Genomic DNA, 26,450 nt, shown 5'->3' with positions numbered 1-26,450 from the left:
CCTCCCAGGTCAGGGGATGCAAACAGCTTTTCTGGATAGCACAAAGGTAGAAGAACACAAAGTTGTGTCAAAACTCTCTCAAGTCTTTGAGGGGAACTTGCCTAGTGCTCTGTGCTGTCAGTCACGACGTGAAAGGAGGTGGAGGATGAGAGGGAGGGAGTTGTCTAGGAAGGGACGGAGGGGGAAGAAAGGAAGCTTGATTGTGAGAAGCAGGACAGAATAGGAATCATGTAAGTGGAACAGGCAGAAAATGAAAATAATGAAGAAAAGGCTGGCAAAGTTTCTTAGAGCTGCAAAGTTTCTCTTCATGTCCACTTTTATTGCAGGTGATTCACAGAAGGCACAGTTAAGGTGGATGTAAATCCCCTCATCCTGCCTGAAGGATTCACAGCTATGAAAAACAACGAACAAATCCAGCAGCACCTGGCTGCTCCAGCAGAGACTGTCCCATGGACAGCAGAGTGACCCCTCTGCCTCCAAAGGCATTTTCCATCATGTGGATGGACAGCAGAGCCAGCTGGGGCTGACAGAGGATGCCTTTCAGTGACACCATCCCCATCATCTCCACAATTGTTCAGATTGCTGTTAGTACCTCAAGCGTGATGCTCTATCCCTACAGACAGCAAACCAAATGAATTTGGCTTTTCTGGCTGTTTTCCCTCCCTGGCTTGTTTTTAATGTGCTTGAGGCCATTCACGGAATGTGCTGAGGGCAAGAGCTGCTTCAGTCGCGGCGCCTGTGCTGCTGCTGCCTCTGAGCCAATATAAAAGTCATCTTCCTCGTGTCCTTTTACATCTTGTAGCTTGTGAATCTCCACAGCACTGCTTTAGAGAACAGCATATTCTTTGCCTTTGTGTTGTCAATGCTGAGACGCCTCGTTCTGCTTCAGGGGGTTTTGCCAGGGGCCTCTCCAGGGAGGTATTTCCACTCTTGTTCCTGCAAACCACACCAGCAACAGCTGGAGAATGAAAGTCTGAACTCAGAGGGAGAACCACAGCAGCAGCAAAATATAACTTATCCCAGTTCCTAGTGGTATCACCTAAAGGATTAAACTTTGCTTAATTCTGCTAAAATCCTAGTAGTTACCAAAAGACTGTGGTTATATTTGGTCCCAGGTTGGATCCAGTGCTCCCGGGCAGGGGCATGGATCTGCTGGCAAATGTGGATGGAGCACAGCTCAGGGAGGGCACAGGGCCAGAGAACTGCTTCCCAAAGATTCTCTTACACCCCAAGTATTAACTGTGCTTTCAAATTTGAGGGGAAGAGAACCATGAGATACATTTGGGTTTGTTTTGTAATTTTTAATCCTCTTTTTCTCTTACACTTGTCCTTATCCACCTTCTGTGAGGGTCCTAGGATAGCACCTATACCCTGAGACGGTACAGCTGTGAGGAATATGGAAGAGAAACATCTTGGAAGGCTTAAAGAGAATGACCATGTGATAATGTCGTCCTGCTTCTAATTACAACACTGTGTATCTGCACACTTAGCTGTGTTCTGAGGTGTTCTGCCACCAGACCTGTGCCTGCTGAGCAGCGCTGAGCAGGGCTGATTTAAAGGTATTTACTTAAGCAAGTTACTTGTGTGTGAGCACACTTTGGGGGATAGTTACTCACAAGGCTTTCACAGGACCCTAAAGGCTGCAGTCACTTGAATCCTGTTGAAATTCAGTAGCGGTTGGTTCCTTCTGTGTTTGAATTCAAATAAAGCTTGAACTTGTCTTTATGCTTTATCTCCCTTTCTGTTTAAAATGTACCAGCTGCATTTGACCTTATGGATCCTAAACTCTCCTGGGCCGATGTGAATCTGCAGCACATCCATTACCGCCCCGGAATCTGCTGTCGTTTGCTGGAATTTGGGAGGTTTGCATCCAGGAATATTTTAATCTCTTCCTCCAAAGAACCCTCTTCATCCCCCAGGGACACCTTCTCTTTGGGGTTTTACATTATCTGGACTACATGATGCTGCTGGGAGAGCTGGAGTGTCAGCACGGGGTGAATTTCCTCATGAACGTGCTGCTGCTGCACGGCCCAGCTTGGCCCCAAGCTGTCCCCAAGGCGCTGTGCCCGTCACACACCCGCAGCTGGATGAGCAGCAATTTTCTGTAGCTGCGTATGGCAAAGACAGGGAATGTTCTCCAGCCCCATGGCAGCAATTAGCAGCCACAGCTCTCAGTGCTTCGGTGGCATTCGACTCCTCACGCCTCTCCCCTTGCAAACACCACTACAGCAGGTTCTTCCAAAGTGGAAAACCCAAATACTCCCAGCCCGTTTCCCTAATGTCTTCCCAAATACTCTTGTTGGTCTGCCTTTGTCCAGTACACCAGCTCTCCTCTGCCTCTCACAATTTTAACTAAAGATTAGGATCATAAAGAACTCCAGATATTGCAGGAGCCGTCTGCTGAGGCAGTGACTGCAAAGCGCAGAGCAGGGAGCGTCAGCCAGGGCGGGGCTGGAGCCCGGCCTGGAGCTGTCCACGGTCTGATGTATAAATTAAGGGCAGCAGCAGGAAAATGGTCCTCGTGTCAAGCTTTACTCTGGACACCCGAGCTGTGATTGTGCAGGAGGCTGCACAGGTGAGAGGGGCAACCTGTGTGGCTTTTCTGCTGAAACTGCCAGGGACTGAGACCATCAGTGTGGGACATGTGGAGCTGCTTGTGAGTCTGAGCACCAGGAGTTTCATTCAAAGACCCTTGAGGTGCATGGAAAAGCTTCCACTGATGACAGTGAGATTTGGGCAAAGTATTTATATCCAAAGACCCATGAAATACTGCTGAGGTAAAAACAACCATTGGCTGTTTCTGACTTGAGCCCTGTTTCCCCCAGAGCTGCAGGGAGCAGTCTGGAGTCCCACCCATCCCCTGAGCCCTGCTTTCCTTGCCCAGTTCAGTCTCAGCCTGTGTTCCATGGAGTCTGATTATTGGTGTCACAGCTCAATTTAATTATAGATACTCAGTTACATAACTCTCCTCTCTTAAAGGACTTATTCCTTCTGTGTTAACGACTTCATAAGCAGAGCCTGTGACCCTGAGGGCTGGGAAGTGCACGTATGGCCAGGGGAAAACAGCCTGAAAGCTTGTTCTGGAGAGATGAGTCTCCAAGAGACTCGAGTGAAGCGATGGCCTTTATGCATCATGTATGCAGACATTTCATGTAGGAACATGGAGCCATTATCCCTTCCCCGGGAGATTTTCTGTTTGTTTCAACTACAACATTGAACTGTAAATTTAATTTTTAAAATATAAGGTGCTTTCACCTTGATATTAAAAGTCAAATCCCCACTCTGTTGCAATTACAGGAGTGATAATGTTGGGGATTCTGCTAGAAAAAGCAGATCTGTCTGTCTGAGAACCAGGAATCTGCTTTTGCCAGTGATGTCCATGCAGCATTTATATACAACCTGGTGGGAACATGAGGAGTAAGAACAGTCCAGGTTCCCCTGTCACCTCTATTGCTCAGCTCTGTTCATGTCTCTTTATGGAATGCTTGGATGGTCCAGAGCTCTCTCAGTAGCAACAGTTTATTTGTTTCATTCTCGTGTGTCAAAGAAATGAATAAATACATCTCACACTTAACCATCCAAACCTCCTGTTCTAGGGGCATTTTAACCCTCATGGTGTGCAAATATGTGGTTAGAAAACAATATAAATGTTCTCCTCCCAGTGTGTGATTTTCCAATGAGACCTGAGTGTGAAAGGAAAAGAAATGTTAATTATTAAATTATTTTAAATTTTAATTATTTCAATAAATTATCCAGTTATTTCAGTCACAATTTCTACTCCTTGTAATTCAGACCCAGATGGGAAATAAACAGTTCACGTTCAACTGCAGCTGGTGGCAGATCCTTTGCGAGAGCAGCATTAGGCTTTGATGAGAAGAGGCTTTTTGCATGCAAATGTTTATCTTCCACAAAACTCTGGGCAGGTCCTCAGCACAAAGACAGCTGTTGGCAGCACATCCTGACATGCTCACAGGTACCAGGCTCTGAAATATGGTGAAATTACTTCATTTGCTGCAGACAGCTCAGGATTTATTGACTGATTTATTTATTGCTTTGCCACTGTACTGCTGGTGATCGTTGCCCAGTCTCTTCCAAAGGGAGGGGAACGGGGGTTTGAAATAAACCTGGGAAGCAATAACAGTGATATCCTTTCTCCAGGACTATTCTTTCTTGAGTCAATAGGGGGTAAAAGACATCCCACCTCACCTGCATGTCACTGTGCTCAATCTGCTCCCCGTCAGCGCTGACCAGGCACCGCCATCCATCTGCTCCCCGGCAGCACACGCAAAGTAATGAAGGAGATCATTCCTGCAATCCCTGCAAGACGTTTTCTGCACTAGAGCAGTTGCTGTCACAGTTCTCACCAATTAACTCTTACTCGCAGGCTCAGAACTGGGAAAAAATGACCTGGCCCCAAAACTGAAGTGTCTGTCCAGCACCGAGTTCCTTTGTGTGAGCCCCGAGCCCCGCTCACAGCTCTGCCCTCGAGGGTTATGCTGTGCGTGGATCCAAGAGCAAATGCTGCTTCCCCAGCAGAGTATGCAGAGCTAACTGCTCTTCTACACATACTTTCATGACTTTTGTACTAATTAGGAGTTCCTAATCTTTCGTTTTCTCAGCGCTGTAACAACTCTTGGCTTTGATAACCTTTTGACTTTGAATAACACAGCTTCAAATTGTTCTGTGCAAAGGAATTATGTGTTATCCATTAGCAAATTGGAGTTCTTGCAGCATTTTTTTTTTCAATTTTCAGACTCACAAGAAAAATGGCTTTTTTTTTTTTTTTTTTTTCAGCTGTGGTTCCCAGTTTCAGACAAGGTCGCTCATCCCACCAGACCACCGGGTTTAAATTGCCTTAGTGCTTGGTGTTCGCCCTCCCTGCTGCTCCTGCTCCTCCCTGCAGCCGGACCTGCTCAGTGCGATTGTCCTCAGCTGTGCTGGGCAGCCCAGGGTGCGGTAAAACCCCGGCCCCAGCTCCTGCTGCTCCCAGCCTGGAGAACTGTTCCTGCCTTCCTGGCAGGGGCTGGAGCTCAGGGTAGCCCCTGCAGCCCTGCTGCTGCTGCCTGGGGCTCACCCCTCGTGTCCTGGGGTGGCCAAAGCCCCCAGCCCTGGGGGAGCTCAGCCTGAGTGTGGAGGAGCCGAGGGGAGCCAGGTGGGAGCTGTGGGGTCACGCTGAGCTCAGGGGGAGGAGGCTGTGGGTGCTGGGCACTCAGGTCCCCCGGGGATGAACCCCAGTGGGTGGTGAGCAGCTGAGGAGGGCTCGGGTGCCCCCTTACCCTGTATGAGGTGGTGGCCAAAAGGTGGATGTGGTGATGCACTGGCACAGAGTTTGTCCCACCTGTGGGTTTCACCCTGGGTGATGCACCTTTTCCAAACAGTGTCATCATGCAGAGTAAGAAATTTTTATCTGTAAGGGCCACAGCAGTCAGAGAACTTCCTAAACTAACTGTAGGACTTCCCTGGAGGATTTTTGGAAACTTAGGGCAACTTGGGGTTTCTTGTAACACCCAGAGAAACAAGGAGGGCAAATCTCTTTCTAGGTTAAATTCTGTAAGAAGGACTCAATCGTTGGGAAGTTCAGTTGCTGCTTCCGCCTAGAAAATGAGAGGACAAAGGCAAGTTGTTGTGTGATGTGAATGGAGACCTTGGAGAGCAGCAAAGTTTTTCCTGCTGTTATCCTGGCCTGTAGAAGAGCCTCTGAAAAAGATTAAGAATTGGGAGAGAGTCTTAGATATCAGAGTTCTCATTCCCAGTGCTTGAAAGGCCCCAGGGAGAAGTAATTGGAAAATACTTACGATCATTTGGTTATAAACCAGCCACATTTTGCTTTAAAATTGTAGTGCAATAATCTTCTTTACTGATGGGAAGAAGTTTGGTGAATGTAAAGAATACTGATAAAGAGCAGTTGGGAAGGGCTCTGTTTGCAGTGGAAATGAGGATGTAGCTGTTGCTTGTAGTGCAGTATGGAATATCACAGTGTACTGCTGCAGTGCTCCAGCCTCCTGGAAAAACCCTGCAGGTGAACAGCCAGCGTGCTGAAGGAGTTGTGACAAATCCCAGATATTCCCTGCAGGGAGCAAGGGTGGGTTGGGAGCGGGGTTAGTGCTGCCTTGAGCTGATGTGAGCAAACAAACTCTGTGAGGTGGAGTCTACTTGGAGAATAAAAAGCGTCCTGTCCACTCCTCTGTCGCGACGGAGCAGTGACAGGAAGGTGTTTGTGTCTCTGTTTCCTGCTGGCTGTCGTGCCTCGGTGCCAGCAGGAATTGTTTGGGTGCGGTGCTCAGGAGGGCTCCAGGTCCAGCGGTCACTGTGTAGGGAAGGAGCGCTGCTTTGGGGTGTCCTCAGGGTCCTCCTGCCGTGTTCAGCGTCTGCCCCACGTGGCTCCAGTGCTGGGGGCTTTCCTCAGGCTCCCTGGGATGGGATTCCCTGTTCAGGAATCCCCGGGGATGCTGCAGGGCTGAGCCGAAATCCCTGCGCTGCTCCCGGAGCACCTGGGGCAGTGCTGCCTCTCTGATCTCCTGAGCTCCTTTTCAGCTTTGTTTCTCTGATTCCATGATGCCACTTGCATTTTTTATGGTGTTTTCTTACAAGGGGCTTAAATAATTCGTTACTCTTGCATTTCTATGGCGTTTTTGCCAAGTTAGCCTTTCCTCGTGTGTTGTGATGTGTGGTTGGTGTCACAAGATTTTTCATGGAAGGTGACAGAAAATGTCATTTTTTTTTGGCATGTTATTTGATCTCAGACTCCCAGGAGATTTAAGGGAATAATTATATACCAGGAGCGAGTAGGTTGAGCACAGAAAGGTCATGATTTACACAGTGTTTCATGTGAAAGGGAGGGCAAGAGCTGCTCGATGTAGCAAGAGCTGCAGCGATGTAGCTGTGAAACCTGAGAGACTTTGTGGTGTTCCTCACAGATATTTTGTGTTCTGATGTGAATTCTTGACATGTTGAAGCAAATTAGTTCATTATCAAATTTGAAAAATGAGAATGCTTACCCATGGCTTTAAAATACCTGTGCTGCGTGGCAAATAACACAACTGTGGATGTTTCCACGAGCAGCATGAGAATGTCAAAGCAGATATTGCTTCATTTTCCAAAGTTCTGTCTTTAGTCTGTTCACTGTGTTTCATTACCACTTCTAGGTCATTAGTGAAGTGACACCCGAGGGGAGAGAGAAATCAAATGACAGTGTAGGTGATGTCTGACATTAGCCAAATGTCAGACTTTCTGATGGAGGCATCAAAATTAATCTGAAAATGTTATACCATTTTAGTCATTTTCCTAAGAGATTGAAAATACAGGAGGCAGGCTGATGACATTTTGATTATAGTCTCAAATTGCAAAGACCTTGCAGAACACACCTTCTCCTCTCCCCTCATGTAATTAAAACCTGCTGTCACCTTGATCTTTATTATATTTTTCCATGTTCTGGCAGGTCTCTTGAGTTCTGTGTGCTATTGATCCTTGTTGTTTGAGCAAACTCAACATGTCAGCATTGCTGAGATGAGCAAGTGGCTCTTGCATTTTGCATTTAAGGGTAAAGATGGAGAGAAAACACATGGCAGAAGCAGCATGGTAAGAGTATCGAGCAACAGGTGCACAAACAGGTGCAAGAAAGTGAATTCAAGTCATGGCTCATGAAGAGCTTTAAGCCCTGAGGGTGATTCCAGAGGGATCCCTGAAGCTCTCCTTAGGACCAAGTATGCTGTTTGTAGGAGCAGCACCCCTCTCTGATGGGCAGAGAGAGGAAGATTATTCCCAGTTCAAACCATTTTAAAGCATGTTTAGTTCTGCTGTCTGTTGTCAGCAGTAAAGCCTCCTGCCCGAGTGTGTTAAAGTGGCATTTTTATGGTGACAGAATAATGGGCTCTGAGGGAGCTGGAGGATGCTGTATTTTACCCCAGCTCCGGTGGTACCTCTGGGTGGCTGTGGGTGTGATGCAGAGGAAGGGGTGGGAACCCCAGGGCCAGCAGGTGAGATGTTTGCAGAGCAGCTCTGTGCAGACATTTGGGGAGGGATCCAAAGTGTAATTTCCAAAGGAGAGGTTCTGGTCCTTGTTAGTGCTTACCAACCCTTCAGCTCTAGCAAGGTTGGAAGTTGCTGTAGTGGCCCTAAGGATGGGAGCTTTGTAGGGCAGGAGTTCCCTCTGTGTCCCGAAGATCCTGAGTGACTCTTTGCTGCGCTCTTGGTGGTCCCTGGGCTTTTACCTCTTCTGTCACCCTCCTCATACTCAGATGAGGACTGAAGACATCAGCTTTGCTTTGGTTTAACCTCAGCATCTGGGAGTTGCTGCTGTTATTGAGGATGTTTGCCCTGTTTGAGGGAAAGGGAAGGTTAACTCTTGGTGGTGGCTGCTCCTGGCACTGAAGTGCTGCCGGGGTGGAAGCTGCACAGCTGCAAGTGCCACGAGGCTGGTGCAGTCCAGCTGCTTTCAAGGCAGATCTTTTGTTGTTTCAGATGTGCTGCCCTACTTCATCTGCTGCTCATCCTTCCTCCTCTGGGATTCTGACACCAAATAAACATTACTGAAGCCTGGCAGGGCTTAGCCCTGCCACTGCTTTGCATTTGTGAAGTCTGACATCACCAGCTCTGGCAAGGGATGTTCTTGGAAAAGGAATGTTTTGTTATTGGATCCTCAACCAAAATCCCAATTAGCTGTACTGGTGCGGAAATATTACAAAATATTTGTGAGCCCGTGTTTGAAAAATTGTACAAACTAGTTCTGAGGGTTTGGGCTTTGTTTGACATCTGCAGGGAATATTTTCCCATCTTTCTTCCTTTGCTTTGTAACTCCCATCCCTCAGTGGGAACAGCTTCCCATTTCCCACAGTTTTCTTGGCAGTCTCAGAGCTGAACTCCACGGGGTGGTTTCTACCGTGAGGATCCTTTTAGGGAAAGAGGAGATGCCTCCTTCCCCCCAGCCCAGCTGCTGTGTGTGGGTGCTCATGGCTCACCTGATGTTCCTGGGAAGCCCTGGCTGTGCTGGGAGAGCCCTGCCCATGTTCCACGTGGGTCTGGCTGCCCCTGGCCAGGGTTACCTGCACCAGGGCCGTGGGTCAGGGCACCTGGGCCCGTCACTGGGGGGCAGAAGGGAATTCTGCCTTGTAGGGCTTGGCCCTTGCCAGCACCAGTGACCCCAGGGCATCTCGGTGGGTTGGATGTCTCTGCTTCAGGCCCAGGACAGTCCCTCTGCTCCAGGAGCTCTGCCAAATTCCTGCTGAGTTATCAGGACTGTTCTGGGCAGGTGTGCCTGTGGAAAATGGGATAGATGCAGTGGAGGACTGTCAGAGGGATTGTGGGAATGCAGAGCCTTTTGTCTGTGGAAGGACTAGAACTTCACTGGAAAACGTCCTTCTGGCTTTTGGGAGGGGGATGATATCCTAATTAATTGGGGCACAGAATTTCTGCCACCACAGATGGGGGTTTTCCACACAGCTTGAGTTAAAAAGATGAGTAACTTGATTAAAATTAGGATCAAGTGCAGCTGAAGTGACCACAACGAGGGAGCAGCTTCCCCTGTCCCACCCAGGAGCTGGGGACTGTGCTGGGCTTCAGGCTGAGCCTGGCAGTGGGAACAGGGCTGGAACGGGGAAGGTCCTCAGTGCCCGTCACCTCCTGAGGTCCATGGAAGATCTCATGTGAGCTGACATCCTGAAGAGTTTTGTGGCCGGGTTTTTTGCTTTAAATGATTGGCAGGGAATGAAAGCCAAGTGTGTGTAATGTAGGAGTATTTTAAAATAGATTGACTGACTATTGGCTGCAAATCTGATTTTGGCAGTAAATTCTTCTGCAAGGGGAAGCAAGGGAGACTGTCCCAAGAGGCTTTTCTGGACTGCCTTATCCCAAAGATTTGCACAGGGTTTCCTGTCAATAGCTTTTATTTTCTGGTGTTTCTCCTGACAAATGCTCTCTGAAAAGTAAGTGGTCTTTAATTCAGCTATGCTCAAATTTGCATTCCCTTAATGCAAAACAGATGCTCTGATATCACCAGTGGCAAGGAGATAAGCTCAGTCCAGAGTTTTCTCAAGGAAATTAAAATGTTATGGAAGACAAATGCCCAGACAGGAAAAATCCCACAACAGCCCTAAAGCAATCAGGGAAAAAATTATGTGGATATTTGGACTTTACATTTTAATGAGACTCTTTGGAAACCTTAAATCCATTTTCTTTTCCTTTTCTAGGCTTACAGAAGGGACGAGACAATGACTGTAAAAAGAAAATTTGGCATTAATATCAGTGAAGAAAGGGGCTATGTTCAGTATTAAATTCCTTTGCAGATACCTTCAGCATATAGTGAATAAGTAGAAATAGATTTAAGAAACACTGTAAAATTAAACTTTATAAGATTACTTTTTTTTATGGAATATGCAGTAGCTGCCACATAGAATAAATGTATGTTTTTCATTATATTTTTATTATGCATTTAAAGCACATTAAGGAGCAAACAACCATCAAAGAAAAAGAAACTTATTAGATTTAGCAAGTAATCATATCAGCTTTATGTATGGTTATATTTTGTGAAAGCAGGGAAAGATGCATGTCAGGTGTCCTTTCAGGCTATTCAGTGAGCCATTTTTCTTTGGGAGAACAATATTAATGGCTCTTTGGCTCTGTTCCTGCTGTATTGCATGAGCATTTTGTCTTCTTTATTACAGTTTCTTATAAGTGTGCCATTACAGCTGGAGCAACCAGGAGCATCTGGAAAAATGTATCGCTTTGGTTTTGGTCTCCAAAGGGGCCTTGGTTTGTGGGGGAGCTTCTGGAGTGTTTAAACATTGAGGGAAACACTTGTGGGTTTCTGAGTGGTGTTGAGGAGTTGTTGCATGTTGTCCTCTAGGACTGAAAGCTGTGCTGTGATGGGAGGAATCCGGGGATAAGCACTGTCCTGGCACATTTAGGGATCCAAGGTTGGATTCATCTGTTGGTTTCTCTCTGGTGGATAATGTCATTTGTCATCCATTCTTCATCAGTGTTAAATCTGCCTCAGCTCTTGCTCGCTCCCAGACCAGCCTCCACTGATCTCTTTCCTCCCTGTCCCCCAGCTGGCTCTGCCTCAGCTCCGTGGCTTCAGGACATCCCCCTGCCTTGCCTGGGGTTATGGGGACTTTGGCAATGCTGTGGATGTCGTGCAGGAAGTGTGCCCAAGTCTGTGCTCGCTTTCCCAGCACTTGTCAGGGCCTTTCTGGGCTGCCTGGGCACTGCATTTGTGTGAGTTTGTGTCAGTGCTAGAAGGAATCTGGGATATTCTGACTCAAAATCCCCCTTGGTTGGCCTTGGTAATGCCACTGCAGTAAAGTTAATGTGGGTAATGAATGGGCACTTTAACAGAGCTGCTGAAAGCCAAAAGGGCAATGCTTGTTTTCATGCTGAATCACTCCAGTAAATTTAGCAATGAGACTTGACATTCTCTGCCTAATAAGAGCAATTTTTATGCTCAAATTGTGACTCTCTTTATATAAAAGGAAAATAACATTAAGCAGTACTGTACAGCTTTAGCAGTGTCACAGTTTCTATAAATGTCAAAGTACTTATTCATTTAGTTGACAAATGTCACTTCAGAAGCAAATTATTTTTCTTAGTGGCAACCTGATGTATGTGTGTATAACACAGTCCATTTCTTGAAAAAGTGGATTTGTTTTCAAGCACGATTAATTAATTTAAGATTCATTTCAATGAGTATTTTGAGGATTTAATAGTTTCATAACACTTATTAGAGCGACGTGTCTGAATGTCTTTTTTCTGGAAGCACCTTATAAACAACTTCTCTGTTGTGTGTTAAACAAGGGTTCATTAATCCCTACATTATTGCAGGAAAACTTGAGCATTCAGCAGTAGTGATCTGGGGGACCCTAGAGGAGATGAAGCTCTGGTGCTCCAGGCCATGATGCAGCTGAAAATTGCATTTTAAGCTGGGAGGAGGAGGAGTTTGGCCATTCCCCTGCAGGTGAAGGATGTGGTACCATGGTTGGCTGCTGATAGTTTGGCTTGGAACTCTGTGTTGGGTACCCCTGTGAAAGCCAGATCAGGTTTTTATTGGTCTGATGCAGAAATCCTTGTGCATCTCAAACTATCCCAGTTGAACTACAAGGTTACACAGCTTTTATGGCCCCCTGCACGCTTTGTTGTAGCATTTAATGTGCTGTAAGCCCGAATTCATTAACAGTAAAGCATCTGCAGCACTGAAGCAGTGAGTTATGAGCACTTTCAACACTTGAAGGATGGCCCCAAAAGCTGTAAGAAAAAAGAGTAAAAAAATTTTAAGGACTACAGAATTTCTTCTTAAAGCACCAGTAAGGGGTTTTACTTTTTGTGTTTGCTTAGAAAAATATCATCCAACAGCTACTTCTCCAGCAGGGCAAGGAATGGGCACTTGCTACAGCTGCAGCCACTTTCAGAGTTACTTATTTTGCTGAAGATTCAGCTGAATTCTTTCCTGAGAGAGGTGAGCCTGGCTTGAGGCAGTGATATTTCATATGATTTTGGACTGATGAAAAATTTGACCTGTTTTTTCTGGATTCTCTGTGGTTCGTGTAGAAGAACAAAGGCTTGTGTTTTACTTCCAAGTCGATGTGATCCTCCCATAGACACTGTTTATTGAAGCATAATTTCACCTTAAATACAGCCATTCTTTGGGAGGTCTCAGCCATCAAATAGAGGCAGAAAATGTGATCCAGGTTTATAGAAATAATAACTGGGGTTTATTTTCTGTCCCAAAGGGGGGATAGCGCAGGTGTGTGCCTTTGTAGAAATACTAAAAGATTTAGCGAGTAGTGGCTTTAAAAATTAATCTGTGCAGTCTGCTTCCTGAAAATAAACTTCCTGCTGCTGTGGAAAGGATCCTGGTTCCTTGTCCCTGCTCAGGGATGAGCCTTTGCTGTGCAGGATTGTTCTGATGCTGGAGGTGTGACAATGGCACCTGGCCACGTCAGCAGCTGACCAACAGCCTGCACAGGTGCCTGGCCAATGTGCACAGGTTGTTTCCTTTGGTTTGGGACTCCTGTCATTATTTTCCTGCACTAAGCATCTGTATTTTTAAATATAATTTTATTGAATAATTTGAATTAATGTTCAGGCAATTACCAGGCTCTTCATGTACTTAGGGTACATGTGTAATTGTGTCATTTGGACAGTTAATTGCACTGTTTAATGATGTTACATCAATTTCCTTATTAAGCATAATGAATCAAATGCAACTGCCATGCACATGGGGTTTTGAAGGAGCAGTTTCTCAGATGATGGCTTTCACAGCAGGAAGAAACCTGACAGAAAGTGCTTGAACTGTATTGTAAGATGCTTTCAAACTGGCTTTGATCAGAGATGTAAACTGAGTTTTGACAGAGAAAAGAGCCTTCCATCTCGATATTTTGGGGTTCAGCATCTATTTTAGCAACAAGGGAAGACCAAACAGATGAACTGTATAAACAAGAAAATGGCAGCTCCTGCAGGGAAGCTCCTGGCAGCAGTCCCTGTTCCCTGTCCTGGGAGCTTCTCTTACGGGACACTGCTGTGTCCGACGGAAACTGGCTTTTGGGGTGGTGCCCTAGGGTGATGACAAATTCCACACAAGGGACACCCCTTCTGAGCTGGGGGAGCGTCAGGTGCTGGGGCTGCCAGAGACTGAAAGCTCAGCCAGGGACTGGTTTGATTTTGGTGCTGTTGCCTCAGGCTGTGGCAGAAGTGTGGCTGGCTTTGGGTGAGCAGGCAATGGCTCTGTTTCCTAAGCTGTGGTGGGGAATATTTCAGGAATTTAAAGACCCCCAACATGTGTGAGCAAGGAGAAGAAACATGAGAGCCAGGACTGAGATCTGGGAGCTGAGACGCTGGGGGGGGGCGGTGAGCAGTAATGTTAAAAACAATGGGAAAGTGAGAGGGAGAAGCTGAAGAAGTCAGGCATAGAAATTGCAAGGAAAGGAATGTTTCTTTATTATTCCCTTAAGTTTATTAGCTGTAACATTTCCAAAAGGTTAAGCTGAATTGTAGAAATGAAGACTAACGGTGTTTGTGGTAGACTTGAAAAGTGAACTGCCCTGATGAAGAATTCATGTCCCATCTCCCTTGGTTTGGTGTTTTTGCATTGATGATGGATTGTTGTAACACTGATGCCAAAATACTTTATGGTTCTGTCATACCTGGTGAGAACTTCTTTTTTTGGAGGGATGCTAGTTGTTAGTTGTTTCCCCAAATCCTTCCCAGAATGAATTTTTGCTCAATTATGGTGGTTTAGGGATGCACCTAGGAGTGGCCTGGTGTGACACCTGCTTGGAAACCATCAGGGCCACATCGGTCCCTGCAGGAAGAGCCCCTCTGAGCAGGGGCAGCACAGAACTTGCTCTTGCTTGGAGGTGTTGTTTCTGATCCTTGTAATGCTGGGTGCTGATTGTCCAGAGCTGATGCTGACCCGGGGAAGGTGGGGGAAGTTCAGCTTGGGGAGGAGCTCCTTCCTCAGCAGTGGGGTGGGACAGCTGCACCCCTTTGGAGAGAGAGGGTGCTGCTGCCTCCCCTCTGGGTCTGCTGGGTAGAGCCAGGAGCCTGGTGCAGTGCTGGTCCCCTCGGGCTGCCGGGGGAATCAGCCCTGTCCTCCTGGGAAGGGGCTGTGGGGGCTCTAGGACAGAGCAGGGGGCTCTAGGACAGAGCAGGGGGCTCTGCTGCTGACCCAGTGTGCAAATGGCCCCGGGGTGCAATTGGGGCAGACACCTTTCCCATGCCTTTGGCTTGCTCCAGGGAAGGGAAGGGGCTTGTCCTGGCCCTGGTGGGCAAAGGCGCCTTTTGCTCAGCGAGAACCACGCAGGCCTGGATGGGTGGAAGGCATTGATCAAACTCATTCTCATTCGGATGCTATTTTAAGCTCTCTTCTCTAAAGCTGAGTCAAAGGTTTCATTTTCAGTCATTCACTTATTCACACGAACCCGGGAGTGTTTTTTGCTGCCTCGCAGCCCCTGGCAGGGGGCCCTGGGTGTGCCTGGCTGCACGCAGACAGGGTGGGAGTAGAGCTTTGCTCCAGAGCCAGCCTGCAATTTGATGGCAGCGATGGAAGTGGGGTAGTGGGAGGAATACAGCACGTCAGCAGGATGAGTAATGCCCAGTCAAAATTATCTCGCTGTCTTGAAGCACTTGGGATCACAGAACTAACCATATGTGCCTGAAAGCCACGTGTGGGGTAAGTGCTGCTCCAGAGTGGGCTGAACAATGCCCTGCTGCTCTGCACAGTGACACCTCCAGGCACTGGGGACAGTTCAAAGGCTGTGATTTTTTTAGTTTAAGTTTGCCAGAGCGCGTTTGAGAGTTACCATTGTGTGAGTGCTGGGCAGGAGTCTCCCCTTCAAAAATCACTTTGAATTAATGGCTCCCAAGTGTTAGGGGGTTATAAAATGTGTTGTGTTATTAAGATGGTGTAGCCAGTCCTGTCAGCTATGCTAAGCTTTTGTTCCAGGCCTGTTGTGTGCTCTAAACCAGGCTGTTCTCTGGGTTTTTTGGGGTGGAAAAGCTTGAAATTATTTATCTAAAGATGGAGTCTACAGATAACCCCCCTTCACCTGGGCCAATATGCACAGAATATCAAAGGATTTTGGTGCTGTTGTATGATCTCTAATGAGGGCAATAAAGCAGAAGGAAGAGGGAGTATTTTTGTGTTGCTTTTAGAAGCCAACATATGAATGAATTTTCTTCTGCCTTGGGATCAGTGTGCAAAGTAGTTACCAGATACTTCCATGCAATATTATAGACACAAACAGATTTGACAGGGTTTTCTTTTCCCTGTGGAATTTCTAGTAAATAGAGATAAATTATCTCATCTGTTTTCTGTTTATTAACTGGGACTGTATCAAATTAAGTGCCTCCAGTATTGCCATGAGATGGAGAAATAATCACTACCCTCTGTTTAATCATTTCTCTGCCGACATGAGCTCACGGGCAGTGGGACTTGAGGAATTTGCTGGGCCTGTGTTTGGCCACGTGTGTGTGCATGTGCAGAGGTGCTGCTTACAGGAATGGCTTGAAAACACCTGCCAGCAGCTCTTTGAGTCTCTCTTGCTTCTTTCATTCCTCCTCCTGGTACTTCTTGTCTCTCACCTACAGCTTTGACACCACCTGTGTGTTTGTGACCAGATAAATTTGCTGTAACACAATCACTTATGACCAGTTAAATGTCTTCATGCAGAGAGCCTTCTTCTGAAACAAAATGTGGATTTTTGTGTAAGTGAAGCTTTGGAGCTGTGGCACAGGTTGGAGTGCAGCTCAGGAGACTGACTGGGCCCCACGTGGCCAGGGAAACCCAATTTAAGGTTACACCAGTTTGCTTGGGGTCACATCCACTTGAGCTTTGAGGGCCTCCAATGCTGGAGATCACAGGGCTCAGGAAAACCTGATGTGAAAGCAGCATTTCTTGTCGGGAGTGCCATCTAGAGAATGAAATAACTGCCTAGGATGGGTGAGGAATGCACTGCAGTCTCATGTGTTATCTTCAGGTTAAATAGCCTCCCCCTGCTGCTATTGCTGAGTCTAAAAGCTGAATACTTTTGAATGACCTGTTTCAGAAAACAGCTGGCACCTGGAGAGTCCGTGTCCTCAACCTGGTTGTTAATTTTGTCTTGTCTCCAATCACTGTTATTCTGGAGTAACACACAGGATTCAAATAGGGCTTTAGTTGTATTAATGTGGTAGATGGACGTGGTTTGAGTTAACTGGAATTCTTTGTTCAACCCCCCCCCCCCAGACCACCTTTATTACCTTTCCCACTGCACCTTTTTGAAGGCTGCATTAGCATTTACAACATGGCTTTTCACTGCAGGCTTTCCTCTCCTGGTCAGCCTTTGCCCGGGAGGCACGTTTGTTGTTGCTCACAACAATCTGCTTTCTTCACTTCAGTGGCATTTCAGCAGCTCTCAGGTCCCTGTCAGATCAGGGCAGCACTCGGGAACATCCGTGGGGTGACAACAGTCCTCCACACACACAAGTGCTTTTCTCCTCTCAGGAAGATGGAGAGCAGGGGTCTTTTCTTTCACTGCCTCACAGTGTCTGAGCACAAAGCACTTCTTAGAGCTGCACTTCTGAAAGGTTAAAAGTAGCATCTGTCTTATTACAGGCAGAGTTTAGTGTCTTTTAAGAGCCATGTGGTGGTGACAGCAGTGACACCCTCAGACACCGAGCCTCATCACTGCATGGTCTGATGTTCCACTGCCAGTCTTTCCAAGACTTAGCCGGCTTTCCTGTGTCTCTGGTAGGGGTGAGTGGTGCAAATCCTGCCCCGATAGGAATTTTGTGATGCCTCTGAATGACTGGGCTGTTCCAGCTGCAGAGAGGGCACTGACTGTGCCTTTCCCGATTTGTTGTAGTTCCCTGGGAAGTGCAGGTGAGGGTTCGCTGACTTCTCAGGAAGGAGCTTTTTTTTTTGTGTGTGTGTGGGTTTTTTTTACTCCTTTTATTTTTGTTTGGTTTATTTAGAATCCCAGACTAAATGGATTGGGTTGGGAGGGACCTTAAAGCCCATCCAGTGCCACCCCTGCCATGGCAGGGACACCTTCCACTGTCCCAGGCTGCTCCCAGCCCCAATGTCCAGCCTGGCCTTGGGCACTGCCAGGGATCCAGGGGCAGCCCCAGCTGCTCTGGGCACCCTGTGCCAGGGCCTGCCCACCCTCCCAGGGAAGGATTTCATCCCAATATCTGTTTGGTGATTTGTTTTTTCTTCCCCTAATCACTTTGTTCTCTTCTTGTAAACCGGCCTTGTCACACCAAATGGAATGTCCTGGCAGTTTGATGATCCTCATTGTGCTAATTATATTTCCTTGCTGTAACATCTTTACCTTCCACAAGCCACACGTGTTCAGCAACTAAACTAGACAGCAATTTTTGAGTCAACAAATGTAATTCTTTGCAGTATGGGATTCTGGCAGTCAATTTCTTGGGTATTGCAGTGATGATAATGAGAGTTTGCTGCTAAGTGCCTTTTAGAAACAAGAGAAACCAAGTTCTTTGTAGAATCAGGGGTCTAAATTAAACCTGATGGTTTAGAGGGAGGTCCCATTCAAGAAGGTGACATTGCTGCAAAGGTGTTGGCTATATTATAATAGCTGGGGTTTTTTCTGTGATTCACTGCAGAACTACAGAAAGAAGTGAATTTAAGTGAGGCAGAGGCTGTGGTCTGGCAGCCCAGTGTGGGGAACACACACAGTTACATTAATCCCCAGGGCTCCAATTGCCTTGAAAGGCTCAGGGAGTTTGTACTGCCAGTAAAACATTACACAGCCTGGTCCTCTACAGTTTACAACTGCTATTAAATATTGCACAGGCAGCATTTAAATCAGCTTTTCATTGTTTCCCGTGTTTGGGTGCAGATTTGTGTGGCAATAGGGGTGGTAATTAAGTATTTGTTCTGTGCCCTGGGAAGAGAACAGAACAAAAGCATCTGCTGCAAGAGGGAGGTTTATATCTGCTAATAGCAAAAACTTTGTAAGTGGGAGGAGAGTTAAATACTGCAATAAATAGTCACTGCATTTTGTATGATCCCTACACCTCCCTCTCCATAGGGTTTTGGGGGAGAGAACACATTGTGTTGGCACACCCTCATTGCTGGTTCTGCTTTGTGTCATTGTGATGGACTGGGGAAAGATTTTACACTAATTTTTATGATCTTATGACAATTTTATGCATATAGCCCAGTAGAAAGTCTTGTAGGAAGTGATTTAATGTTTGGGGTTTTAATACCGATCACAGTTAGTAAGTATCCAGAGTGATTCTTGTACATGTGCTTTGTTTAAATAAAATGTTCTTGTGGTGTTGACCTGTTTTACCTGAGTCCATTCAATATCTGTGTTGTTACTGATATTGGATTTTTTGTCTGTGTTTTGTCAGCTTCTGAAATGTGATTTAGAAATCCAATAATACTAATGTGCTGCAGAAATATGGCTTTATTCACTGACCAGGAGTAACCCACCAGAAGTATTGCTTTAATTTTAAAGCTGACCTTTTCTGTTATTTGGCAGAAAATCCACAATTGCAAAAGGAAATAGACCTTTTCTTTTGTGGACAGGATCTATTCCTTCAGGCTAGAAAAGACTGAGGGACTGGGCTGCTTTCCCTGTGCTAATGCAACAAGAATAAGGACATTTTTGATTAAACAACTTATGATAGTGCCAACATGGCTCAGAATTGCCAGAGAATCATGGAATGGTTTTGGTTGTAAGAGACTTTAAAGTTCATCCAGTGCCACCTGGGCAGGGACACCTTCCACTATCCCAGGGCGCTCCAAGCCCTGTCCAGCCTGGCCTTGGGCACTGCCAGGGATGGGACACCTGGTGGAGTTGTCTCCCAGCAGCTTTTTCACAAGTATAGACAGCAATTGACATTAATGCTGTCTCTTGAGACCATGGATTTTTCCTGCCAGTGCTTCTATTTTGAACTGGTTATTCTGGGATTCGGTGCACAGGTTTTAGCTGTTGTATAAAACTGTAAATGCTTCTGATGAAATTTGTGAGGGGAAAAGAATATGGAGCCCTTTCTAAGAGTTTTATAAGAAGAGATGTGCCTCTATTCTCTGTTGTGAAAAAGGTCTTTCAAATCAGGTATAGCTTTATAACCACTGGGCAACTTCTTGAAATCATCCTATAAAGTTTAATAAAAACCCAACATGTCAAGGAAATGATGCAAAGTACTCTAAAAGAGAGGTTCCCTTTTTCTGCTAAATCCAGTATTGAGAACTTCCCAGTTCTCTATAAAAGCATGCTGATGTTCTTTTATAAATATCATGTACCACTTTATAAATGTTTTATGAAAAATATTAACACTTTGCTTCAGAGGAACGCTTTTGAGGCTTTTAGGCACATCACAATTGCTTTTTCCAGTCCTCCTACACTGTATCACCTTCCCCACTGGTTTTTTCCTTATGCAGAGTGCTCCTGAGGAAACAGAGATACCTTAAAATTTCTCAGTGAGATCAGCTAAAGCTGAGGACAGAATCACAGAATTGTTAAGGTTGGGAAAGACCTTTAAGATCACCAGGTCCAACCATCAGCCTGCCACCATGTTCACCATTAAGCTGTGTCCCCAGTGCCACAGCCACGTTTTTTAATGCTCCCAGGGACGGCGGCTCCTCCTCCAGGGCCCTGAGCAGCGTCTTCCAAAAGCTGTAACCACAAAGAATAACTCTGTATCACTTTTTTCATCTGGAAAGCTTGAAGCCACTGCTGGAGTGTGAAATGTCCCCGTTAATTGCTGTTCCAGTGTGACCTCGGGGGGATGAGCTGCTCTGGCAGGTGCTTCGTGATCTCTATTTCTTGCTGTGTTGGGAACACACTCACTGAGCCCTGTTTTATTGCTGACTGTTGATGGGAGGTAAAAGGTCTGTGGTTTTCAGGAGTGGCTGTACTGGTTGGCTTCAGGCACTAAACTGTCAGGTGGTGATGAGCAATAAAGGCTGAACACTTTACATTGCTCTGCAAGCCCCTGGTGTATTAATGGCAGTGAGATCTTCCTGCAGCAAAGCGTTCTTTGTGATGGTGATGACCACCATGAGGTAGGAGATCATCGATTCCTTGGATCGATGGGACTGTGAGTCACTGCAGCATTTTGTACCCCCAGGTATGGATGTGTTCATGGGTTGGTGGCACTTCTGTCCAGGCATCCCAGCAGCCCCTTAAATAGCCCGAGGTTTGCTCTGTCCCCTCTCCCCTCCCTCAGTGTGTGAAGTTATCTGTCTGCCTGGTGTGCCAGGGGCAGAGGTGCTGCACAGAACCACCCACGTGCCAGTGCTGAGGAACCAGAGCTGGGCACCTTTAGTGGGGCTGATATTTGTGGGGAGTTGGCACACCCTGTGATTCTCATCTCCCTCATAATTCTCCCCAGAGTTTTGCTTCATGATTCTCCTCCTTTGGATGCCTTGCACTGCCTAATCTTTATCTTGAGGGGTTTTTTTTGCCCTTTTTTTTCTTGGATGAATGATTGAAGGAAGGATGCCTGAGTCTGTGATCCCACAGTCCCTGTGAAGGAGCTGTGCAGGCACAACACTGAGCTGGGGTTGGGTGTCTAACTCTGAGGAATGGGAAGGAAATCAGGTCTCCTGTGCAGGATTTATCCTGTGCTGTGATTTCCCCCTCCTTGTGTGTGCCTACTGGTTGCTCTCAATCTCCATTGTCTGCTCCCCTGCACATTTCTGCTTGGTGTGAGGTCTGTGAGCTCTAAGCATCCTTCAGGGTCAGATATTCCTCCTCTCAGCTGGATGCTGGAAATCTTTGTCTTCACCTAGCTCAGCTTAGCATCTGACACGGATGTGAAGTGGGTTTGCCCTGTGCAGGGTGGAGGATCAGCCACCCCACAGTGAAAGCAGGGCTGTGTTTGAGTGCGGCTGTTTGACTCCGAGGGTGGAGCCCAGGGCAGAGCTCAGGCCGTGGTGCTGCTCACCTGAACCCCTTCTGGCTCTGGGGGTGGTTTGGAGAGACCCCAGGAGCTGCCTCTGGCTCTCAGTGCAGGCACAGCCCCCTCCCAGTGGCAGCTGCTCCCCTTGGTGCCCAGTTACAACCTTGGCAGTGGGTGAGGCTTTGGTGCTCACCCTGCCAGGGCCAGGCAGTGTTTGTTTGGGGCACCTTGTAAAGGGGGCTGGTTATGAGCCCCCCTGTAAGATGCAGACACAGGCAGGTCTCCTGTCTCTGTGCCTCCCCAAGGAGGGGGGATAACAGGAGTGCCAAACAGCCCGGTGTGGGTGCCAGCTGCTGCCCTGGGGGCTGCAGGAGCTGCACCAGGTCCCTGTGCTGCAGGGAGAGCACAGAATAATTGTCTGCAGATAAGAACAGACCTTTCTGGAGACGAGGCAGTGCTATTCAAACAATCATGTCAATAACCTTGTGCTACACACTGATTGCCAGGGAAAAACAATGGGAGTTCATTTGGCTGTTAGTGTATTGTTGCTGTTCTTTTTGAGCTCTGTGAGCAGTAGAAGGAATACTTTAAATGGTGCATTACTCTGTGCCTGTATCTGTGTATATATCTACACCCACTAAACATCAACATTTTCTTAAGAGCTTGGTCTTTTTTGTTGTAAAGTTTGCCAATGTAACCTTGTGAATTGGAACATAAATGGATTTTTTGATAAATAAACTTAGTTTACTTCACTGGGAGTCTCTGATGTACAGCCTCACTGGACTTGGTGTTGTCTGCTCTTTGTCCCCTTGCCCTTTCCCCCTTTCCCATGCTGTGCTTTCCCACCCCAGAAGGCAAAGCCCAGCCACCCCTTCTTCATTTGAGAGTTTCTCATCTCACTGGCTGCTGCTCTGTAGGAGAACTTGTACCTGACACGTTCCTGCTGCTCATAATGAGCTTTCACTCAAGGGGCTGATCAATAGCAGAGCCCAGCAGGTCTGTCTCCATTGCTTGTTTTCTCTATCTTGAATCTGCCAAGACAGATTAGACTATTGCCAAGGTCACTCAATAGGCTGCGAGTGAAGGAAAAGATATCTAGCTGACTTTTTTAGGACAGACTGTAAAAAGACAAGAATGGAGCTAAAACTGAGTGTACAATGACAGATTAAATCTGCATCAAGGTTGCAGAGGGGCTGCTTAAGTGAACTTGTGATGCAAGATACACATCCCCTGTCGGGGGAGGTTGTTGCACTGCGCTGAGGCAAAGTGTCTTGGCAGGGCTCGTATGGGAGGAACAAGGAGGAGTTCCAGGAGCTGCAGGGAGAGAGGCACTCGGGTGCCACTGTGCTGATATCAGGGAGAGATGTGCATGTTTTTCTGGTGGCTGTGGCAGTCACAGGACTGAGAGCAGCCTCGGGCTTGTGGCATCCTCCTGCTGACTCAGTGGCACTGTGAGTGCTGCTCAAGGGGCTGAGGCGCTCCAGAAGCCTCCTGTGAGCTGGGCTCCTGAACAGCTGAGGTGCAACTGCTCCTCAGAAATGAAGAAAATAATAATAAAAAAAAAGCATGAGTCACTTGAAGTTATTTTGTATTGACATTGGGTGAAATGACAGAGGGAAGGTTTTTAGTAAGAGGCAATTTATTTTATGAGTCTGACTGCTGGAACAGGGACAGCAGTCTTCATGGCTGGTGTGTCTGAGAGCTTGTCCCACTTTTTTTTCCCCCACCCAGGTCCCAGCAGTTGATCTAATAAAATGCACTGTCTGTATAAATCTTCCAGCCTCAGATCATCATGTCTGCCTCAGAACAGCTAATAAAACAGCAGACAGAGTTCCCTAATATTGTTACCTCGTTTAATGGCTTGTCATGGCCATTCCACACAGAAAAGTTCTGTCCTTAGACTGCAGTGTCTGTGAATGTTTAGGAGTCTTCCACAGAAAACTGAGTTGTGGGTTTACATGGCTTTGCAAATAAAACTGAAATAATTGCTTCCATAATAACAAAACAAATTAAAAAACCCTCTCCACTCTTTTCATTCAAACTTCTCTTGAGTTTGAAGCTATTTGATCTGTAGGATTCCCTTCCTCTACACTGGGAGGAGATGTAGCTGTGTCCAAGCTATAATTCTGCTTTTGTACTTGCTAGAGTGGTAGTTTGGTTTAATTTCAGTCTGGTTATTCCTAAGCTTTTAAGTAGCAGTGTGCTATTAATTGATGCCTTGGCCTGGAACCAAAGTGCAGGAAAACTCTGATGGAAGGAACAGGAGTCGTGGAGATTGTTGCAAGGCAGTTGGAGATAATGGGATCCTTTTGATTTCCTCAGCTTCCCTGTGCCCATGAGGATGAGGCCACAGTGTCAGCGATGTTAACGGATGAAGGAAGTTGTGTTAATTACTTGAACTGTAAGAGAGAATCTCATATAATTATCTCTGAGAGAAACCCCCACAGATAATTACAAACTGCCACAACTTCCACTCTGAATTGTTCAGTGTGACCTAAAGGCTTCAAAGCCTGCAAGATTTAAACCCTGTTTGGGTAGCCAGACTCCACAGTGACCATTTGAATGTGTCTGTCCTTATCTTACAGCTTTACCTGGGTTTCTAATTGAGTTTTAAAATGCTGATGGTGGGCTGAGGCTAAAGCTGCGGTCCAAATGGGAAAGGATCAGTGGGACTGAGCTTGTCTTAGAGCTGCTTTTGGCTTTGAAGCACACAGTGTTCTCCTTCCTGAGCTGATCAAGCCAAGGGTTCAATGTGCCCACGTGTGCCCGGGTTTGGTGCCTTAGGCTCGGCCCTCGGAGCTGTGCCAGCGTGTCCCCAGGCTGCAGGAACTGCTTTGCTTGGAGTTCACTGATGGCTTCCCACCACTGCAAGGTCTTGCCCAGCTGTCTCCTCCCTCTCTCCCTGCTTCTGTTTCCAAGCCACCGGGCAGTTGGATTTTTAGTTTCAAGCCCAGTTTGGCATGGAGTGAGGGAAGTGCCAAAAGTTGGTGTGGTCTTTCTCCTCCCTCATCTGAGAGGCTGCATTTGCTGGGGGCTGTAGGAGCATCCCCTGGGTCTGCCAGAGCATCTCAACTGAAATCAGTTTAATTTGAGGAGAGTCCTTTCTGTTCTCAAAGCACTGTTTTGAGCCGATTCTCTCCTGCTGCAGTGAGTGATTTTTTGCAATGTGAAGACTTGATACAGGATTGTCCTGGGGGTGAAGGCTTGGCCAGAGGCTGGAAGGAGAGGTATTCACAAAGGGTTTTTGTTTGACTTTGGATGTACCGTTAGGTTTTCCTTGTCACTTAACCTCCTCTCTGTGACATGGGAACTGATTCTGCTTGCCTTAGTGGGCTTCTATAAGAATATATACTTAGAAAGTCAAGAGAAATGCAAATTATGGGGCAATTCCTTGGCCAGGGACACAGATGAGTGCTCTGGACCAGTCAGCAGAGAAGTGTTTCCTTCTGTGTACAATGACCTTAATTTGCAGGCTAACACTTCAGGTATGGGCTGGTTTCCCTTTGTTTGCTAATTTGCCATGTTGTGTTGCACAGTATGAAATCAGTTTAAGATGTGATGGAATGGGCTGCACTCAACTTCAGATCTGTTAACCTAATACGGCAGCATGTTTGAATGCATTAGTTTCACTTTGTGTAGCCACAATGGAGTCTGACAGTGGTGGAGCTGGTGGACAGGCTGGGCCAGGGCAACAACACAGATCACACTGTCAGTGGATTTTGCTTAAATGAACCTTGGCATCATCCATCACTGTTTTAAAAAGAAATCTAAATTTATCTTTTAGAGTGCTTGAGGTGAAAAATTGTAAATTCCAACTTGAGTATAATTTTTTCCCCATTTTCTCTCTTGAAGTGACAAAACCTGCTGGTTTAATTGAATTTAGATTGCCCAGAGCAGCTGTGGCTGCCCCATACCTGGAAGTGTCCACGGCCAGGTTGGATGGGGCTTGGAGCCACCTGGGATAGTGCAAGGTGTCCCTGCCCATGGCAGGGGTGGCACTGGATGAGCAGGAAGTAGTTGGGGATGATTTTGGTGCTTCCTATGGTGATTTGTCTCTGTTTTCTGTTGTCTGTGCTTTGTTTGATGTTCTAAATGTGTTTCAAATGGATATCTCTGCTACAAGGAGAATAAACATAGCCTTAGATAAACCTCTATCAGTGTTTAGGCAGGTGTGCAGCAGTGCTGCAAATCAGTCTGGAGAACTGTGCCCAGAATCCTGGGGAGTCTGCAGAATCCCCCCTCCTGTTGTGCTTGGGGAGAGAGGAGCAGGAGAAGTGCTGCAGCCTTTGCTGTTCTGCGGAGCTCCGTGGTTGAGGCTGTCCCTGCAGAAGGCCCTGGTGGCCCCTCTGTGACAGGGACACGCTCTGGGTGCCACGAGGGGCAGGGGAGCCGTGCTCTGGTTCTGCTCTGGGGCTGTTCCTGCTCGCACAGCCAGCGATGCTGCCAGGGGAGGGGAGGGCATGGCTCTGGGAGCCCCCCAGCCCCTGCAGGGAAGGCTGGGGACACAGACAGCTCTGCTATTCAGCTTCTATTTTTTCCTTCCCTTTTGCCCAGCTGAGATGTTATTAACTCTGTCAGCTCTCTGGAGATTAATTGGAATTGTAAACACTGAAATTAGCTTTGAATTTAAAAAGTGAGGTATAGGAGAAAGGCTCATGAAGGATGTCTGGACTTCAAGCTGTTTATTGCATAGGTGAAGTTACAGCATTTCAGGGAGTGGGTATCCAGAGCCAGCCCTACAGCTGCCAGCTCCAGCTGTAGGCATCCCTGAAGCCCCTTTCTGTTCAAGTTACAAAGCATTTTATACTTTTCTTTGCTGAGTATCTTAACACATAACAACCAATAAGCACCATACACAGCACCTTTACATTTGCCTATAGCCTATCATAGCTACTACCATCACCATATTATAGTCATTATTATCCAATCACAAGAGTAAGTAAGTTACAATTAAAGCTTACAGTGGAAAATTCTCAGACCTCTCTTCTTCTTGCTACATCAACATTTCTTGTTTGCCTGCCATATCTCTCTTTTTGGTAAAGACATGTTTTCTATTTACTTATGCTCTTCTTGAGACTTATTTACTTGCTGAAAAACATGTC

At 46.7% G+C, this 26,450-nt stretch overlaps 1 long non-coding RNA gene across 2 annotated transcripts in view; it reads left to right on the top strand.

Annotated features, from left to right (window-relative positions):
* Positions 1–4,892: 4,892 nt before the first annotated feature.
* The window catches only part of LOC138117530 (uncharacterized), a 47,921-nt gene continuing 26,363 nt past the window's right edge, over positions 4,893–26,450 (top strand). For both annotated transcript variants that reach the window (XR_011154689.1, XR_011154690.1), the window contains exon 1: positions 4,893–5,152. This is a non-coding gene — a long non-coding RNA (uncharacterized lncRNA). The remainder of the gene's footprint in view (positions 5,153–26,450) is intronic.

The sequence above is a fragment of the Aphelocoma coerulescens genome, chromosome 12, assembly GCF_041296385.1.
Source record: "Aphelocoma coerulescens isolate FSJ_1873_10779 chromosome 12, UR_Acoe_1.0, whole genome shotgun sequence".
NCBI lineage: Eukaryota > Metazoa > Chordata > Aves > Passeriformes > Corvidae > Aphelocoma > Aphelocoma coerulescens.
This window is presented reverse-complemented; position numbering and strand designations above follow the sequence as displayed.